Genomic DNA, 20,464 nt, shown 5'->3' with positions numbered 1-20,464 from the left:
GCTCCAGGCTCTGAGCTGTCAGCACAGAGCCCAAAGCGGGGCTCAAACCCATGGACCGCAAAATCATGACTTGAGCCGAAGTCAGACGCCTTACCAACTGAGCCACCCAGGTGCCCCTCTATGAAATTATTTTAAAACAATGTCGCCTCATTGAAGACGCGTGAAACTGGACAAAGACCTTCCCCACCAGACAGTGGATGTTGGCCATAGGGACGTTTACAACATAATAACAATGACCTTATGACCTGTCTCTCAAGTAGGTCTAGAGTGGAACATTCACAGTAATGACCAAAGGAGATACTTTGCAATTTATCTAATGCAAAATGACACTGTGCAAAGCATGGCAATTGATGTGATTCTGTGAGTGAGCTCAAGTGTGAACCCACTGTGTCACTTTCCTCCTCATGGAGATATTCTGTCTAGAAGGAAGTAGCTTTGTATTTTTGTTACATGTGCATGTATTTTCTTCTGAATTTGTATATGAATCCTTCTTAAATTGATTAGTAACAAATGATACGGACTCAGCATAAACTGGTGTCATCAGTGGCTATTGCTAAAAAATCATGAAAACTTAGTTACCTCCGGATTTTGAAAGTTGCACTTGAAGCTAATTTATTATGATAATTCTTGTCAAAAATATAATCTTGGCAGGGTGCCTGGATGGCTCGGTCAATTAAACATCTGACTCTTGGTTTTGGCTCAGGTCATGATCTCACGGTTCATGGGATTCAACCCCACTTTGGGCTCTGTGCTGACAATGCAGAGCTGGCTTCAGATTCTGTGTCTCCCTCTCTCTCTCTGCCCCTCCCCTGCTTACATGCTCTCACTCTCTCTCTCTCTAAAAGTATGTATGTATGTATGTGTGTGTATAGATAGATAGATAGATAGATAGATAGATAGATAGATATAGATAGATAGATATAGATAGATATAGATAGATAGATAGATATCATCTTGGCATACTATATACATAGGATTCAGCCATGTAATTATTGTAGTGAAAATAAAGTAGAAACCGTTATTAAAGCATGTACCAATACCTGATGTGTTTAGAGTATTAAGAAAAACAGCAAAATATTGTGTCTCACACACAACCTGATATTATGAGAGGCAAATCACAAGGGCCCCTGTTTGATTTTGTGTGCACAGCAGCAGGGATACATAAGCAAGCCTGATGATTAGAACATGGAAATGCCCTCAGACCTGAATATATGCCATCTGCCATCTAGTGTCACCCGTTCCTTTATTTATTTGGGATCACTGGGCATTTTTGCCTGTGTCCAAGTGACAACACTGGGGTACAGATGAGGTCCTCTAGACTCGGCCTCGGCTCCCTGCGGAAGTGACAGCCCCCTGAATTGGGACTGACGTTCACAAAAAGTGTAACGTGCCTGTCATCTTTGCATCACAGTTCCCATTATCCTTGGTCTGACTGTTTACTGGAAATACCAGCTTTCTGTAGCCTTAAGAGAGTGAGAATATCTTATGTGGTGTACTTCCAGAAGCTGTTGCACAGCCCTGTAGGGCATCCTAGCTGTTGTCCTAAATTGAGATGACAGTGTTGCTCATATTAAATTGCCTTCTCGCTTGGCTCGGCATGCTGGGATCCATATCTATTAATGCAGGAGTGTCCAAATGTCCTGCTAGGAAAGCAATTTGTTCCTCAGTAGGGCGTCAGGGAAGCAGCTGGTCTAAGAAGCCATCAGAGGTGATGTTAGGGGCAAGTTGTGTTTTTCTTGATTTAATGGAAAATCTCACTGATCCATGGCCTCACTTGTCCCCACCACTTGCCAACAAGGCAGCACACGTCCATCTTCAACCCTCTCCTTTTCGTCCCCACAGGACTGGCATTGCTGTCTTGGAGAGCCAGCCCTCCACACAGCCTGGGCTTCATGATAGACATTCTGACAGCAACAAACACATTATGAATGGATTTTTTTAATGCCCTGGGGAGGCAGCACAATTTGGAGACATTCAGTTGAATATCACAGTTAAAGTCAACTCAGTGTTTTCAAAAGCACCTCCTCAAGGAGAGCTTACGTACACACACCCTAACGATACGTGCTCTCCATGTCCCTTCTGCATCACTGTCCGAGCCCAATGAAGTTATTTTCTTGAATGAAGCTCATTTAATCCAAGGTGCCTGCTTGCATGACGGTTCTGCTAGAGTGCATGTTCAATGACTAGTTCTCAACCAGACGTCAAGAGCAATGACCAGGCACCAAGTTCATGTTCACTGTGTGCCATGGGGACTTGTCCTGAAATGTCAAATGAGCAAGGAATGGTCACCTTGGCTCTGATGGGAAAGATCCTTATGGCCCTAGTAACCGGCCTGAGAGGCCTGATATTCCAGAAATGGAGCAGACTTTCCACATGGGCCGTGGATGCACCGGCCTCCACCGCCTGCCCTCAGAGCATGCACATTAGAAATGTGCATGGTAAAGCATTGCGGTCTTAACATTCATGGAAAATCCAGCATGCTTTAAAATATGGCAGTGATGTTGTACTAGGCACACAGTTAGAAGTAATGCCCATGTCTCTGAAGGCGGATTATTTAGGTTTTTGTTCAAATATAAAAATGGCATGTTTAATACTCAACAAGAAAGAGAGCTTCCCCAGGACAACTACTATGTCTTTAATGCACTCTTTTGTGCAACTGAATTTCTGGATGATTTTTATGGGACGTTAGTACAAAATTTGTCAGACCTTAAAGATGGATCAGTAACAAAGTCTTTGAAATGGAAAGTGCATTCTTCCATGCTACAAAATGAATATGTTTAGGCAAATGAATAATAAATTGTTCATAGGCAGCCACTGTTTGTCATTCTCTTACTCATCATTCTGTCTGGAACCGGAGGCCTCCTACTTCATCAACCCACCAGAGACTCACCCCCTCCTCCAGCACTGTCTCGTAAGCATCAGTGCTCATGCCTGTTTCCACTTTGAGGTCCTACAGAGAACTACCTCATTTGGGTCCAAGGTTTAATAAGCAATTGCACTCATAATAAAAGAGGTCAGTAAACACTACTTGATTGGTTATAATGCCCAATCATCTTTTTTGTAACTGACTACACCTTATAGTCAATTTTGACAAGCATTTGCAGACTATGGGTCAGAGACTAGGCTATCTGATCAGCAGTTGATACTAGGCTGTGTATTAGCAATACAAAGATGGCTGTGAAGAGTTTCTGTAGCCTTTATGTACAATGTTCTCGCCTACATTTTCATTTTGGGGAAGACAAGTTAAACTCTCATAAGCTAAACTGACATTAAACATTGGATTCCTCTTTTTACAGTAATCAAGGTATTTTGAAGAGCCATCTGTAAATTCATGACCCTACTTTCAGAGATGTTTTCCAAGTCACCAATTAAATAAGACCCAGAACCAAAAGCTGTAGGGCAACTTTAGCTATTATCTTCTCTGTTGATGTTTAGCTAATTGCTAACATTCAGGTGTGGCCAGATTTTTTCCCTCACCATAGAATATGTTAGACTAAAGAAGCGATTATTATTTTGAGGGTTTTGACTCATCTTTAAAAATGTGTCATTGGAGGGGCACCTGGGTGGCTCCGTCAGTTAAGCGTCTGACTCCTGATCTCTGCTCAGGTCATGATCTCACTGTGAGTTCAAAGCCCGCGTTCGGCTCTGTGCTGACAGTGCAGAGCCTGTTTGGATGCTCTCTCTCCCTCTCTCTCTGTTCCTACCCATTCATGCTCTATTTCTCTCTCAAAAATAAAAAAAATAACCTTTTTTAAAAATGTGTCATTGGAGCCCCTAAATATGGCCTGTAAACTGTGCACCTACCTACGGCAACAGCACGAGTCATGGCCAGTCTTTCCTGGCGAGATCAGTACTTGGCAGGGCTTTGCCTCCACTGCTCCTGCCCCTCCCACCACCCTACTTGCATCCACTCCCCCCCTTTCGACCTTGCCTGTCACTCCTCCTTACAAAGAATTAAATCAACCTAGGTGGTTTTTCTCTTTACTAAATCCCCTCCCATTGGTACCAAACCCCATTCTATTCAAGGTGGTTTCAAATTGATTGGCCTTGTGTTCTTATTTCAGTCCTGGGTGAGGGCAGGAGACTAAGATCGAGAGCTCATTGAAGGCCACCACTCTGTTTCCTCTGGGTTCTCCAAGCTACTACGAGAACAAGATAATCCACGAAAGTGATGGCTAAATTTCAAAATTCTTACTCTGCCATGTGTGGGAATCTTCTTTGAGTATATCATGGTGGCTTATCTTATGCAAAATTATAGAGAAACATATGTAAGATATGCACGTACCTTTTTAAACTTCTTCCCTCTGATGGTGCTCTCTCAAGTTACCTGCTCACCCCGGGCTGTTCCTCACCTGCAGCCCACCTGGGTCTGCCCATACTAAATCCAGCCAATCTGTCAGCACATCACTTCATGCTGGGTGGTCCCAAGTTGCTAGGGAGAAACGTTAATATTCTGATACTCAAATAATGTTACTAGACCAATAAGCGAAGTCTGGAAGACAAACTTAGTGCCCTTTCTTCTGAGTCATATGTATCTGCATTTTAATAGAGAGTTCTACCTCTCATCATTCAGAGACATCCTAATAATATTTTCTTCTAGATGGGAAAGGAAGATGGCCCTATCAGGCTGGGGGAGATCTTTTGTTTTTTTGTTTGTTTGTTTGTTCATTTGTTTTAAATCCAAGTTAGTTAACACATAGTGTAATAATGACTTCAGGAGTAGAGTTTAGTGAGCCATCGCTTGCATACAACACCCAGGGCTCATCCCAAGTGCCCTCCTTAATGCCTATCCCCCATTTATCCCATCCCCCCAACCAACATCCCTCCTGCAACTCTCACTTTGTTCTCTGTATTTAAGAGTCTCTTATCGTTTTCCTCCCTCTCTCTTTTATCTTATTTTTCCTTCCCTTCCCCTATGTTCATCTGTTGAGTTTCTTAAATTCCACGTATGAGTGAAATCATATGATATTTGTCTTTCCCTGACTTATTTCACTTGCATAATATAGTCTACTCCCATCCATGTTCTTGCAAATGGCAAGATTTCATTCTTTTTGATCAGTAAGTTATATTCCATTGTATATAAACCACATCTCCTTTATCCATTCGTCACTCCATGGGCATTTGGGCTCTCTCCAGAATTTGGCTATTGTTGATAGCATTGCTATAAACATTGGGGTGCATGTGCCCCTTTGAATCAGCATTTTCTGTAACCTTTGGATAAATACCTAGTAGTACAATTCCTAGGTCATAGGGTAGTTCTATTTTTAATTTTTTGAGGAACCTCTGTACTGTTTTCCAGAGTGGCTGCATCAGTTTGCACACCCACCAGGCTGGGGGAAATCTTTAAGGTGAGCAGGATTTGGGGATGAACCTTGAGCAGCAACAGGTTCATCACTGGGTGTGTTGCATACGAGCAGCCTCATCCCTGTGTCCCGCACAGTGTCAGACCTGACGTGAACTGAAGAGGCAGGAAGGCCCAGCCATGGGCAGCCAGGCATCTCTTGTCCCTGTAGGTCGAGTTTCACGCAGGTAGTATGTGTCTCAGCAAGCGAGGCCACCGCTTAGTCTTTCCCTGGTAGAACACATCCCCATCCAAACTCCCATCCTTCTTCCAGATGCTGCCCAGAGCCACAACCTGCACGCTCACCTACCTCCCTTCTACCTGTCTTCCCTCCCAGCGGGGAGAGGCAAACCCCCTGTCCCCAGGGTCTTACACCTTCCCTTTCTTCACTAGCAGTGCCACCCCCCCCTCACTTAGCCTCCACTCCCAAAGCAAAACCTTGGCATGGGGCTTGCTGTCCTCATATCCTGCTGGTGGATTGAGCTGTAAACATTTGCATCTCTAAGGTCTCCGGGGAAGGAGTTTTTCCTTTGCTTGCATCCGGAAGCGAGTGTGGTTCTCAAAGTGTGTGCACTCAGGCATTTGTGTGACGGAAGTTTTCTCGCACTCAAACTCCCTCTCCCACAGCCTCACTGCTCTAAGAGCTGCTTTCCATCTGCTTCAATTTGGCTAATATTCCTGGGTGCCTGTTCTGTTCAAGGCACCTGCTGGGGGTGCTGAGGGTAGGTGGGGGTGCTCGGAAGAGCCGGGGGGGCCACAGTGCCTGCCATGCAGGAGGCTGAATCCCAGCAGAGAAAGGGTTGGGGAACCTCACAACGGGCACAAGGCCTGCCATCTGCTCTCCGGGGAGGCTGACCGAGCTGAAGCTGGGTTCGGGTCATGTGGCTGTGAGGACGCGATGCTGGCAGAGAACCAGCAGCCCTCTTTCCCAGAAAGCAGTGGGGACGGGCAGGGGCAGCTGCAAGTCTGAGACTGTCGTTTGGGTTCCCCTCTTACCCAGAGCACCCTGTCTTCACAAGTGGAGGTAGTGCCCGGCACCCCAGAGGCCCAGCTGGGCCTCCCTGTGCCGTTTGAGGCCACATGCCCTTCTCCTTTCTGGGCCCTTCTCCTGTGCACCAGGCCCAGGGTGCTTCATTCCACTCAGTGGACAGTAGGTGCTCACACTCGTGGGCAGCAGGGCTGAGTGGCCCCTGACAGTGTCTGAGGGTAGCCACACCCATGGGGCGGGGGCCAGACCAGTGGGGCCTTCACGCTGGGGCCTCTCCCACCCCACTGCTCAGCTGTCGGTGAATGAGGCAGTGAGTGTCCCCATGTCCACCTGGGCCCCATCCAGTGGCTTTACTTTTTGGTGTCTGGAGATCCCAACTCATACAGCCCAAACTCCCTCCAGCTCGAAGCCACCGAGCTACCAACTTCTAGAAGTTTCAGTCTCCCTGGGGAAAGAATTATCTTCTAGATTTCATGTAGTTTGAAATAATCACAGATACACGGGAAGTTGTAAGATGATACAGAGAGGTCCCAGGTAAGGTTTACCCATTTCCCCCCGCTGGTTACATCTTTCAAAACTACAGTAGGATATCAAAACCATGAAACTGGCCTACTTAGCATGTATGCATATAGCTCAGCGTCATCAGATCACATGTGTGGATGTGTGTAACTGCCAGCCCCCCACTCTTGATTCCATTTTTTCACTGTGCAGCTGGGTGCTCACCAAAACCAAAATCCACGAGACCAAAAGCTACAGCGGCTATGATGCACAGTGATATCAACTTATAGTAACAAAATTTGGTGATTCTAGATCAACTTGCTGCCCCCAGATCCATAAAGATTTGTCAGATCAAATGGACTAAGTAAATATATCAATCACATGGAACTCTGCCCCAGCCAACTACACTCACCCTAGACAATCACACGTTGGTGACTGAAAATGTGCTCTCCGGATAAAAGAAGGCAGTGACCATTTGGCTCCCATGTTGCTGACAGAATGACGTGTTCTGAGTAGGACTTTCCCAAGGCCGACTATTAGAAGGTCTGTCTGCTCAACATCACTCCAATTGAAATCAACACTAGTACTCTAAACTCAATAATATTACATGTTTTTCATTAATGAGAAAAAAAATGAATTGTTAAACCTGTGGGCTCAATGTGACTTTTTAGAATGAAATATATAATGAGAATAACTTCCTAAAAGCAGTAACTCGACTTTCATAATAAATGCATCCTTTGAAATGACAGCTTTTTCAAGAATCATGTTTCTGCACTTTTCTTCGTAAAGTAACATCTTTAAAATGCCGGTAATGAACCGGTCTAAGGTCATGTGGAGTAAAGCGATATGAGTACTGCATTAGCAGTACCTAAATGAAGCTTCTTAAAAGCTCAGTTGATGGTTATTTTTAATCATTACGTGCAGTTCTTGCAGGCCATTGAGATAAATCACATAATGTTGAACTTCACCGTCTTAGAGGGAGAAAAAATGATCTCCTTTGCCAGAGATTATCAGGTTATTAATTTTTTTCAGTGCATGTGTGAAAAGCCATTAGCCTTTTTTCTTTTCCTTAAATATCTAGCTATACCAGGTGATTGTACTTAAACGGTTGTAATTTTCATTGGCCAAAATCACATGAGAAGAATTTCAAGTCCTGTCAAGGTGAGAGCTAACCAGTTATTAGTAAGTAGGTGCCATCCAATTTATAAGCAGTTGATGAGTATGTAGAAGTCTCAAAAGTCTCAAACTGGCAATGTGATCTTTTAATTTCATCTACATTTATTCCATACTCAAATCAGTACTAGAGAGAATACCCTTTCCTTACTACGGCAGACCAATGAAGTATTGCTTCAAATGAAACACAAATGAAATAATACAATTTGCTCCTCATTTTAAATGATTCTCTTTTAAAAGCTGAAATCCTGACTGCCATGGCCGAGCCACCCCCCAACTAAATGCATGGAAAATAGGAATCGCCTCTAAAGGCAACGTAGCGGTAAGAGAAAAAGCCCCACAACATTATATTGACTACGAATACAACTATATTAAAATGTATGCGTATGGATAAAACTCACAGGAAATGCAGACTACAGAATATTATTGGGTTAACACGGTGGCACTATAGGCATTTTGGCTCCTTTTATTATTAACCATCTATAATGCTGTTTTGTGATTTCCTTATAAAACACAGAAGGAAAACAGGAGCACATTTGTCTCCCCGGCACCGTGGATGCGATAGATGTTCAGTAAATGAAGTTGGACGAAAGTGTAACAATAAAAACGGGATATACCAGGGTTGTCAATTTATGCTTTAACAACACAATTTAAAGAATACCGCGGAGACACAACACACGTTTGCTTAGTGAGGGAGTAGACCTGTGTGGAATGGCTTCTGTGCATCTTGTGTTGATGGAGTTTTCCCTGGTCTATCTTTACCTGGCCCGGCTGCCAGGTAAAGCTCACCTCCCCGAGACCTCAGGCCCCTCTCATCCTCGGGTGCAAGGGAGGCTGAAGGAGCGACGTGGCCTCCCCAGCAACAGTTCTGAGGAGCTGTGGTTTCTGCTCACCCACTAAGGCGTGCATCCTGCCCAACCTGCTCTCCCTTAACCGGATCCTTCCTGACCTCCTGGGTCCCCCGGTGACAAAGTGTTCCTCTAATCTCTAGTAGCAGAGTCCCTTTCTCCTGGACCTGGTGTCTTCAAAATAGGGTCCCTGATAGCAGCACTAACCGTCACGGAGACTTACCTGCCCACCTGGTTTCCTCCTCTCCCATCACCTCTGCCTCGACAGCCCGTTCAGAGATGCAGGTCCTCAGAATATAGGTTCTTCTCTCATTGTTCTCATCCTTGTCCCTTGCATTTGGATCTGCTCAAGTTCATCCCCAAAATAACCTACCCAGGTATTATTCTGTTTTCCTACCCTCCCCCCTTTAACCCCTTAGGCCCATAACCCCTCCCACCCCCTGATAAAACTTTGCCCCCAAACCTGTTCAGAGTCTCCTTCCTAGACTTATGTGGTCTGACCCTGTTGTGCAGCCCAGGCCCTATTTATATTAGTACCCAAGGTTCGGGTGACATTCAGCATCCAATGCCTGCATGTGCAACAAACCCAAGGCGTCCTTGCCCAGTTGAATACATGCCTCTACTTTGCAGAAGCGGGAGAATGGAAGGTCTCTGTTCCTTCATTTCTCTTTCATCGATCCATTCATTCACTCATGCATTCTTCCAATCACACACTGTCCACAGTTCCCAAGATCCTAATTTGCCAAAAATAATGTGCTGAGATCATTAGATGACAGAGAAGCCTCTGCTTTAGAGAAGATCACAGTTCCTGGAGCCTCTCCTTCCAGAGGTAAAATAAAGGTTTGTTTAGGTTGTGCCAGAATTAACCAAAAGTGGCTGAAGCAACGAGTGAGACTGGATGGACTCCCCAGGGGTCCTTTCAGCGGGCAGGGGACAGAGCCTAGCTCAGGATATCAGGAGGAGTAAGGCTGGTAGGCTTGAAGAAGCATGGGGCACCTCAGGATGGGGCCTAGAGCTGGCCGGCGGACAGTGAGGCTCCTGTCTGCCAGGGAATCCTTGTTCTTTGGGCGATTACTATTGAAATTCTAATCAAGATGGTGAACCCAAGGAAGCCTATCATGAGGACCGTGGGAAACGTCCACAGATGTGTCGTCCTTACCACCAGGTGGCCCTTCTGATGGCTTGTCAAGTACTTCTCTTTCTTGGCATGAGATTACTTATATTTTCATAGCAATACCTGTGATTTTTTATTAGAGTCTCACTGATCTGCTGTTCCTCAAAGCCTCCCTTCTGGACAAAGCGACTTTGTGCTTTCATTCGACTCCCACAGAAGTTAGTTTTGATGACTGGTCACTTTCTTCCAGTTGTTTTATTTTTTTATTTTTTTTAAATTTTTTTTTCCATGTTTTTATTTATTTTTGGGACAGAGAGAGACAGAGCATGAACGGGGAAGGGGCAGAGAGAGAGGGAGACACAGAATCGGAAACAGGCTCCAGGCTCTGAGCCATCAGCCCAGAGCCCGACACGGGGCTCGAACCCATGGACCGCGAGATCGTGACCTGGCTGAAGTCGGACGCTTAACCGACTGCGCCACCCAGGCACCCCCTTCCAGTTGTTTTAAACCATTTTTCTGGGTTTGGGATGTGCTAGTTTATCATGTTTGCAGCATTCAGAGGGCTCTTCGAGTATTTTTTTTTTTAATTACTAAAAGTGACTAAACCACCCTTATTACTGTTTAATAATGTTATCCTTCGTGGATCTCTCTCCATTTCTCGACTGACCTCGAGGAAATTGAGTACACTTGCTTCCTCATTCCCATCAAGCTCCGACCTTACTCTGGCACGTTGGCCCTCGACGGGGGAGCCTGCATGCAGAGATGAGGGTATATAGTGTGGGCGCCCATGGATGTGTGTGTTGGGAAAAACAGAGACATGAGTTGCCACTGAACTCGCACAGCAAGCCCCCGCTTTCTGGGGTGTAATGAATGGAACTACAGGAGCCATCTTCACCAAAGTGAGACATTCTTCTCCCAGACTAATGTTTTCCGCGCCAGTTGGCAGATTTTTTTTTCTTCCAAGATCAACCCATCTGCCACTTACGTCCCGCAGTAACCTGGCAACTTGCTGCCCAGGTTGTAGCTTTTTCAGCCTGACCCCTGGCCTGGGAAAGCTGCCATGTAGTGATACGCCTTTGAAGAATTGTCCGGTCACTTAGGCAGTCCTGTGTTGTTATTTGTTCATGGCATGGGGGGTTGGTGTGCTTGAATAGATCAGTGACCATATGACTGTAATTCCTAACGTGTCCAGTCCATTGTCATGGACTGAAAACCTTCACAGGAATGGCCAGCATGTCAGATATGGCTACAAAGTCCATGAAAGATGCATTAGTTTCCTGCTCATCCTTCATAATGCTTATTTTCTTCACCCTCATTGCCAATTACCTGGGAGTCTAGAAATAAAGGAACTCATTGCCAGTTTATGCCAACAATCCTAAGCCTTATGGAGCTTATCTTCTACTGAAAGGGAAAATGGATGAATGCCAAGCATCATCATGTTGCCAAAATTTACATCATCGGAACTATGCATGTATGGGGGGGAAAGGAGTCTAGTATGTTTTCATTTTCCTTTCTTTTTTAAACTTACATCATCCCTTCTAATCCAACCGGTTGAGCTCCTCCTGCAAAGCAGAGATTCAAGCCTCCGAGCCAGTCTCACTGAGGGATTGTCTCATCTGTTTTTAAAAATCTCTACAAAGAACATTCATTTTCCTTCCTGGCAAGCGATGTCACTGTTTATCAATATGTGAGAAATGTCTTATCAAATTTTAAGATAAACTGTCCTTTGTTAGAGTTGGAGTCCATTATCCGAAGCAATTACTTCATTTTCTACAGTAAACAAAAGATCGGTGGTCTCTAAACTAGCATTTTCCATATTAGTAGAGGAAAATCATGTCTGGACTGGCTTCTTTGACATAACAAAAATTCTTTCCTTTATCCAGACTCAGCACCGGCATGACTGATACCCTCCCCTACAACAGTGGCCACAAGGAAGGTGGGCCTGATTTCAACCCACTTCTCCGTGGAGAGGAATCTCTCTCTGAGACATTTAACCCAAATGACATAGTATTACATCCTCTATCATTTCCTTTTAGAGAACTAGAAATTGTGAACTCTTGTCTTGCTATCATTTTCTTAAAAGTTATCAAAAACAGGGGCACTTGGGTGGCTCAGTCATTTAAGATTCTGACTTTGGCTCAGGTCATGATCTTGCAGTTCGTGAATTCAAGCCCCGTGTCAGGCTCTGTGCTGACAGCTTAAAGCCTGGAGCCTGCTTTGGATTCTGTGTCTCCCTCTCTCCCTGCCCCTCCCCTGCTCACACTCTGGCTCTGTCTCTCTCTCAAAAATAAATAAACATTTTTAAAAAATTTTTTAAACTTAAAAAAGTTATCAAAAATATAACTTGTGCTTTAATAGCATTGACTCTCTGGGTCCCTGAATACCCAGGCTGGTTATTTATGCAAATAGCTGTGCTGTGTAATTAGGGGAAAGCATTTTGGTTAAATTGCTTTTCTACACCGAGAACTCTATCTTAGACCAACCTTTGTAAATAAAGGGAACCTGCTGGGTTTGAAAATTAGGAAACTAAACACAAATGGGTACATTTCTTCAATAAGTTTGGCCTTTGGTGTGCTGGCCTCACATTTGATTAACTTGAAAGAAAAACTTAAGTCTAAGCTCTCAGGCACAGCTCCCTACCCCATAATATCTCAACATGCTGTGACAGTGGATTTATCACAAAGCAGAAGGAAGGCTCATCTCCATGGATTTGTATCCTTTTCAGCTGCCACCACATCTAGAATTCCATCACTAGAGAGTGGAAAGTTTAAGTTCCTTAGCTTTAAAATCTTCTTGTAAAACACACATTGTTGGGGGTCGGGGGGAGGGCGCCTGGGTGGCTCAGTCGGTTAAGCGTCCAACTTCGGCTCAGGTCTTGGTCTCACAGTTCCTGAACTTGAGCCTCACGTCGGGCTCTGTGCTGACAGCTCAGAGCCTGGAGCCAGCTTCAGAGTCTGTGTCTCCCCCCTCTGTGTCCTTCCCCCACTCACACTTGCTTGCTCTCTCTCTCTGTCTCTCAAAAATAACAAACATTAAAAAAATTTTAACAAATAAAACACACTTTTAGGAAAGTATTTATGTGCAAAGAATATATCTCTCGGTGAGGCATGTGTCTTCAAACATTTATTACAGAAATAGTAAGGAAGGTAGAGTATTCCTATCCTGGCAAGGGAATGAATCCAAGAGCCCTTGGCGAAACCAGGCCTGCAGACATGTGTCTTAAGGCCCACCCAGGCTTGGGCTACACAATGGCTTCATTTTTGTTTTTCAATTATCATTTTTAATGGGAATATTTAACTTTAAAAATATAAATTGATAGCTTCTCTTAAAAAAAAAAAAACAGGCTCTTGCTACAATGGATGGGCATTCTTGTGTTAAAAAAAAAAAAAAAGTCCACTACAGGTGAAGTGGGAGCCCCTCCTCGAAGCAGTGTGGGTGTTGAATTTGCCACCTTCCCAACCTGCCACCCACCCTACCCCCAGTTCCCTGACTGGCTCCAAAGACCTTGGAGTTGGCTACCTCTCTTTTAGAGGCTCTGTCATTCTTTCTGGTCTCTTAACAGATCATTTTCTTTCTGAATGGGCAAGTGAACAGCTAATACTGGGACTAAATATTTTTTCTCAAGCACTGCTGAGAAAGATCCAGAATGTGGAGTTGCCAAGGAACAGTTGCTGAGCCAGCACTTGGGCCTTCTTACCAAAAGGAAAAAGCCAACTGTTTCTGTGATGTTGTCATGGAATTATGACATCCAAGAACTGCAGAAACCCTTCTCCTATTCTTAGCTCCAGTCATTGCCGCATCACCCTAGCACTTAATTTGGGGCAAACAAAAAAAAATTAATGGATGTAGATGGATTGGAAATGATTCATCTGAGAGTGACGGAAATTATTAACACGATTAAAGAATTGTCAAATTGGTCTGTGAGGATAGGCTTGAGGACCTGGGCTTAGTAAGTCTGAGGAAAAAGGAAGCCCCAGTGAATTTCCTCAGTGTATTAAAGGATATTATATGGATGATGCTGACCAATGTTCTCTTGGTCTGCTGAGGACAGAGCAGTTGGAAATGGTCTTACAAGATAGCAGGGGAGAAGTTTGCACCACGTGCAGTGGAGAATGTCAGGACCATTCCTGTCCCTAAGGACTGCCCCTTAGGAGAAGCATTTCCAAGGTAGAAAGAGTTCTCACATCTATTCTCCTTGATACAGGGTTTTTAAGGATAGAGAGTCCACAAGTAGCTTTACATCCCTGCCCAGGGGCAGGAATGTGTGCCAGATGACCTCTGTGGGCATTATCTATTCCTTTGAGTCTATGGAATTATAGAAGTTCTTGAATCTGATTTTAGGGTATTCAAAATCAAGTACGCATCAGCTCCTAGCCATCAGAAACCAGACTATAAGGACACACACTTTTTCTTTCTTTCTTTCTTTCTTTCTTTCTTTCTTTCTTTCTTTCTTTCTTTCTTTCTTCCTTTCTTTCTTTTTTCTTTTTTTTTTTTTGCCATTGAATTAACACCTGGAGTCTCAGATATTCATGCAATCATTTCTTTTGTAGTCAGTGATTGCAAACTAACAGTTATTAGTCTGTGGTGGCACTTAAAAAATGGTACCGCTTTGATGCCGAACATGGAATCCTTCTGTTAGTGAAGTGTTTCCATGGATACATTTTATCAGAAACTTTCACTACCAAAAATAAGAATATAGACAAGCAGTCTCAGGTGTCAGAAAAGGTAGGTCATTCATTTCCTCGACTATTATGTACTGAGCACCTATTTATGTAGCAGAACCTGTGTTTTGCACAGAGCCTACGAAGGTGAAAAAGGAGCTCAGTCTCCAGGTGGAGATGGGAGGAACAATGCCAGCCCCACATGGAAAACTACTATTAAAATACATTTCGCTACGGGGTGTAAAGAGGTTGCAGTGAGTATGAACACGGAGGTCCAAAAAGATGAAACACCAGCTAAAATGGTTAGAAAATGCACTGTCGACCAGGCATTGTACCGTTAGGAGCAGAGGAAAGACAAGGGCTGAAGGCAGGAAGAGAACAGGGGGTGTGGGAGAAGGAGTTTGAAAGAAGAAAGGCTCCCTCTTTGATGGCTGTGGGCTAGATTGGGAGGGCTCTCGGGCCCAGGGGAAGCTCAGCTGTACTCAGCACCTCCCCACATCTTGCCCTGGAGGCCTGACCAGTGGGACTCAGGCTGCCAGAAGGCAAGGCAGGTTACAATAGGTGGTGGCCACCCGCCTCCCTCCCAGTCACCATTTGATAACAGACAGGTGATTCCATTCCGTAGAGACGAACAGGTTTCCCAATGCCAAGCCCAACAGGTACCTGACAAAAATTCATTCACACCTAACCAGGGCCTTCTTGGTGCCACAGAATCTTAGCTTGAAAGGAAACTTAAGGGGCGTCGCCAAACCTCCCGCACGTTCCTGGAGGGGCTCCACACACCTCCGTTCATACACAGGCATCCCACTAAGTGGCAGGCACTTCAGGTCATTTAGGAGGAATTGTGATTTTGAAAAAATGGATAAAAATAAAAAAGTTTTCCCGACGACAGGCCAAAATGCCCTCCCTGCAACTTCTACTCATTGGCCCGAGATGGGCTGCTGGAAGCTTCTTGAGTAGCTGAGCAGACCTGTCCCTGAAGTCCTTCTCTTGGGTCCCTTTCCTCTGAAGCCTTAATCTCTGCCCTTCCTTCGGCTTCCTGTGCTGTTGGTCGTGGCTCTGCAGGGGCGCCCTGCCTGAATGGGTGACACTTTGCTGATGTCTCTTCAAATGTGGCTCCTCAGGCTGACCTGACTCTGTACTCCGGACCAATAATAGCCTGCTGGGGTTAGCATTCGGGGGCAGCCTTAACAAAGTCACCTAAAAGGATTGCAATTTATAACTAATTCACATTTCACTTGCTTGGTCGCCATCACTCAGCACTGACTGTGCTCCGGGCACCTCCCAGCAGGACTCAGTGGGGGCGCCTCCCCTGCGTGTCCCGGGCCCCAGCTTCACCAGCCTGCATCGCCCTTCCTTGGCCTTTGGCCCTCTCACCACTGCCCTGTTCGCTCCAGGGGCTGGCCCAGAGCAGTTGTTCAACCAGCATCCATTAACGAATTCATTGACGAGGCAACTGACTTTGGGTTTCAGTTGAGTTTGCAGTTAACGTAGATGGAGGTTCGTGATGCCTGTTCTGTTCGCTCCAGTATCAACTCCTGACTTACGAGAGCAACTCCGTCAATAGGTGTGGAATGAATGAGGGCTCTCCATCCCTTTTCCCTCCCTGCACACCTGAGGCCTGTGCCCCACTCCTGACTGCCCATCACAGTGATCCTTGGAGTTGGAGAAAGGTTTGCATGGCAGGGGGCTGTCCTGTGGAAGATTCCCTGACTTGTTCCCATGGCAGCCCTGCCCTACCCCAGGCTCTCCCTCAGGAGGTCAGACTTTGCACTGCCCACATGCAGGTAACTTTGTGTTCATGATTTTAAATCATATTCGTTTAATCTATACAGTTAGTCTTAGCCCGTTCTTCCAACCTTCCTGAGACTCTTTGGATCTTTCTTCAAGCATCTAATGTATTTATTTTTTAATTTTTATTTTATTTATTTTGAGAGAGAGAGTATGAGTGGGGAGAGAGGGGCAGAGAGAGAGAGGGAGAGAGAGAAGCCCAAGCAGGCCCTGTGCTGTCAGCTCAGAGCCCAATGCGAGGCTCGATCCCACAACTATGGGATCGTGACTTGAGCTGAAATCAAGAGTCAGACGCTTAACCAACTGAGCCACCCAGGCACCCCTAATTTATTAATCATATTGTAGCTTGTGACATCTTAAAACATGAAAAATCACCATGTCATTGATATGGCCACAAAAACATATTGATATTTTTTTCTCATGCTACAGGAATAAACATGATAAAGTAACAATACACTGTAAGTCAAAGAGGAAATCCAGGTTATGTCCACCACAAAGGCCCCTGTGATGCCGTAACTGAGCACAGGACATCTTAATAATCAAGGCAGAAAGGAAGCATGGGTAGTGACACAATTACCATTATCAGACTAAAAGCCTACCAGCTCCTTAGGGGAAGCGAGCTTTTCCTAACAGTGAATTCTAAAAGAACTCTCACATTTGACTTTGCATCGTGGCCACCCTCTGGTTCAGTGAATGATGTTTACATTCTTTTTTAAAAAGATAGCAACCAGTAGCACTTTGTCCCATGAGGCTGGACTATTTCTGATGTGGACTTCACCAGAGGTGTTGTGCTCTCAGAGCGGGCCCTGGAGGCAGAGCGCCTGCCTGGGAACCCAGCTGAACCACATGGTCGTTCTGGACTCTGGCCAGTCCACTAACCTCCGTAACCTTCCGTCAAGTGGGGATAATTAGAGTCTGCACCTCTTGGGGTCATCGTGTGGTGAAACGAATTAAGACATGTAAAAAGCTTAGCTCGGTGATGGCAAAGGTTATTTAGAATAAAGTTGGTACTTACCCCGTGTGTTGGGAGAATGAGCTGTGTAACGTATAGAAAGAACAGTATCTAGCAAACAGTATTGTTTGCAAGTGTTGGCTTTTCTATGGGAGACTTTTTTTGTAACTTGTTCCAAAAAGATAAAATATCTCCACAACGATGTCAGTAAAGTACACAATACTCTGTGCTAGAACAGCACCTCATTTGCCACACCCCATTCTACCTGCTTTTTAACCCATCCCAGATTGCAAGTGATGTCAAGATTTTCCTCAATCCCATTTTCTTTCTCGCAAAGGGAAATCAATTTTCACTTTATACCACACCTCTGTTGTTTGCCTCAGGCAGGAAGATACATCTTAAAGGTCACAGGATACTTCCTTCAACAACCACAAAATAATGGGATTTCTCCACGGATTAAGAAGTTTGATATATATTACCTAACTTAATCCTCCCCACAAACTCATGAATAGGTAATATGCTCCTAAAATGAAAATGCAGAAAATGTGGCTTGAAGCGATTAAGTGGCATCCTGGTCATCCCATACGACCATGTAGTGGACTCCGGTCCAGAAGTGGGTCTGTCTGCTCCAAAGCAACTGCCCATACCTGTTCCAACATCCTCTCCCTGCTCACTGCTGGGTGGGTCAGGGCCACCTAATCCCCTTACCAACACTGTCCTGTCCTCATTAGTAAGCCAGTGCACTCTGTGTCATAACTATTACCTTTCTGTAAATTCACAAGTGCCTTTGGGGCAGTGCCCCCTGTATCTCTCTTCCAGGGAACTCTTTTATCACTCCCATCCCCACAGATCCAGGCATAGAAATAACAGAGCACATTATCTCATGTCTTTAAATGTCAGAAAAGGGGCGCCTGGGTGGCTCAGTTGGTTAAGCATCCGACTTCAGCTGAGGTCATGATCTCACGGTTCATGGGTTCATGCCCCACATCGGGCTCTCTACTGTCAGCATGGAGCCCATTTCAGATTCTCTGTCCCTGTCTGTCTCTGCCCCTCCCCTGTCTATGCTCTCCCTGTGTGTCTCTCTCAAAAATAAATAAACCTGAAAAAAACTAATAAATGTCAGAAAAGATTCTAGAGTCAGTGAGGCTCCTTCGGAGGAGAAGGGGTAGGAATGCAAGCAGCTTAGGGTACTGAAGAGCTTTGCTTACCTCCTAACTTTGGTTGGGGCATTCTGTGCATTCTGGTCCTTTACCATCGATGATGCAGGCTTGACGAACTGCTGCTGGTTTTCTACACAAATTCTTCACGAGCTTAGAGGAAATATCGTACAGACTTGTTTTACAGTTACTTAATCTTCTTATGCCTCAGTTTCCTCAGCTGTGAAAGGGGATAGTGGTGGCACCTTCACAGGGTGAGGATGCAGTAAATTGACACATGAGGAACACTTGAACAGTGCACAGCGCACAATGGTCATCTTTAGCAACAAGGATGATGATAACGCGCTTCTGTGTTGTTTCCTGCCATCTATGATAAGCACATTTTAACATGATTTACAAAAAATAAGTTTTATGCCCAGATGATTCAATAATCAGGGTATTGTTCTCTCACTTGGCTCATAACTAAAGCATGCAGACTCTCTTGTGTCACTGACAAACATTGCCCCAGAGCAGTGACATCTTGCAAATGTGCTCTCTGTCTTCCCGAAGAACGTGATGAGAAGTCATGCTATGACAAGGCCATGTTACTTTAAAGAACTTCTCGTGTGGCCCAGCCCCTGACCTTCGTGTAGAGACCCTCAGGGACCCGGAGGACAGCACTCAAGAAACTACTGGGTCCTTGGACAAGGTCAGCACGTGAGACAATAGACAGGACAAATGATCAGTCGCTGCAGCATCCCGGAGGCATGGAATAGAACGATGAAGGGAAAGGAGACAGTTACAAATTACAGAGACTTGAGACAAACAACCATATGAACATCTGGACCTTGTTTGGAACCTGATTCCTGACATAAACAAACCAACCATAAAAGGACAGCTTTGCACAGACTGGGAGAAAAAGGTTGGAAGAAGACATCTGATCGAGGACTGTTACCCAAAATATACAAAGAATTCTTAAAACTTGACAATAAGAGAATGAACAACCTGATTAAAAAATGGGCCAAAGGACTTAACAGACACCTCACCAAAGGGGGTACACACAAGGCAAATAAGCCTATGAAAAGATGCTCCACATCACGTGTCATCAGGGAGATGCAAATCAGAGCAACAGTGAGATATGACTACACACCCACTAGAATGGTCAAAATCTGGAACAATGACAACAAATGCTGGCGAGGATGTGTGGTTTTTGTTTGTTTGTTTTTTTGTTTTTGTTTTTCGTTTTTTTGTTGGTTTTTTTTGTTTTTTTTTTGGTTTTTTTGGTTTTTTTTGGCAGTGTCTCACAAAACTAACTATACTCTTACTGGACAATCCGGCCATCACCCTCCTTGGTATTTACTCAATCTAGTTGAAAATTTATATTCACACAAAATCCTGCATATGCACACAGATGTTTACGTGGTTTTATTCTCAACTGCTGAAACTCGGAAGCGAGCAACGTGTCCTTCAGTAGGTGAGTGGGTAAATAAACTGTGGTCCAGCCAGCCAATAGAATATTAAATGTTAAAAAGAAATGAGCCTCTCAAACCATGAAATGAAATGGAGGGACTTTAAGTGTATGTTGCTAAGTGAAAGAAGTTAATCTGAAAAGTCTACATACTGTGTGATTCCAACTATAAGACAGTCTGGATAAGACAAAACTATGGAGACAGTAAAAAGATCATGCAGGGCATTTGGAGGAGGGATGAAAGGGCAGAACACAGAGACTTTTAGAGGGGTGAAACCACTCTGTGTGATACTATAATGATAGGTACATATTTTTATCCATATGTCAAAACCCAGAGAATATACAACACTAAGAGTGAGTCCTAAATGTAAATTGTAGACTTGAGGTGATTGTGGTGAGTCAATATTGGCTCATCGTTTGTACCAAATGTCCCACTCTGCTGGGGGGTATAGATACCAGGGGAGGCTGTGCACATGTGGGGTCTGGGGGCCTAT

The 20,464-nt window shown here is 44.7% G+C and overlaps 1 protein-coding gene and 1 long non-coding RNA gene across 5 annotated transcripts in view; one reads left to right on the top strand and one right to left on the bottom strand.

The window, feature by feature from the left end:
* The window catches only part of PRKN (parkin RBR E3 ubiquitin protein ligase), a 1,341,418-nt gene that overhangs the window by 1,182,775 nt on the left and 138,179 nt on the right, over positions 1–20,464 (top strand). The window lies entirely within an intron of this gene.
* On the bottom strand, positions 1,923–19,388 carry LOC123385678. Its single transcript, XR_006598636.1, has 3 exons — positions 18,575–19,388; positions 4,286–4,432; positions 1,923–2,258 (listed from the first exon to the last, which is right to left on the bottom strand). It is a non-coding gene; the product is annotated as an uncharacterized LOC123385678 (long non-coding RNA).

This window comes from Felis catus, chromosome B2 (genome assembly GCF_018350175.1).
Source record: "Felis catus isolate Fca126 chromosome B2, F.catus_Fca126_mat1.0, whole genome shotgun sequence".
In the NCBI taxonomy this organism is placed as follows: Eukaryota; Metazoa; Chordata; class Mammalia; order Carnivora; family Felidae; genus Felis; species Felis catus.
The sequence above is the reverse complement of the archived record's forward strand: the minus strand, read 5'-3'. Positions and strand labels throughout refer to the sequence as shown.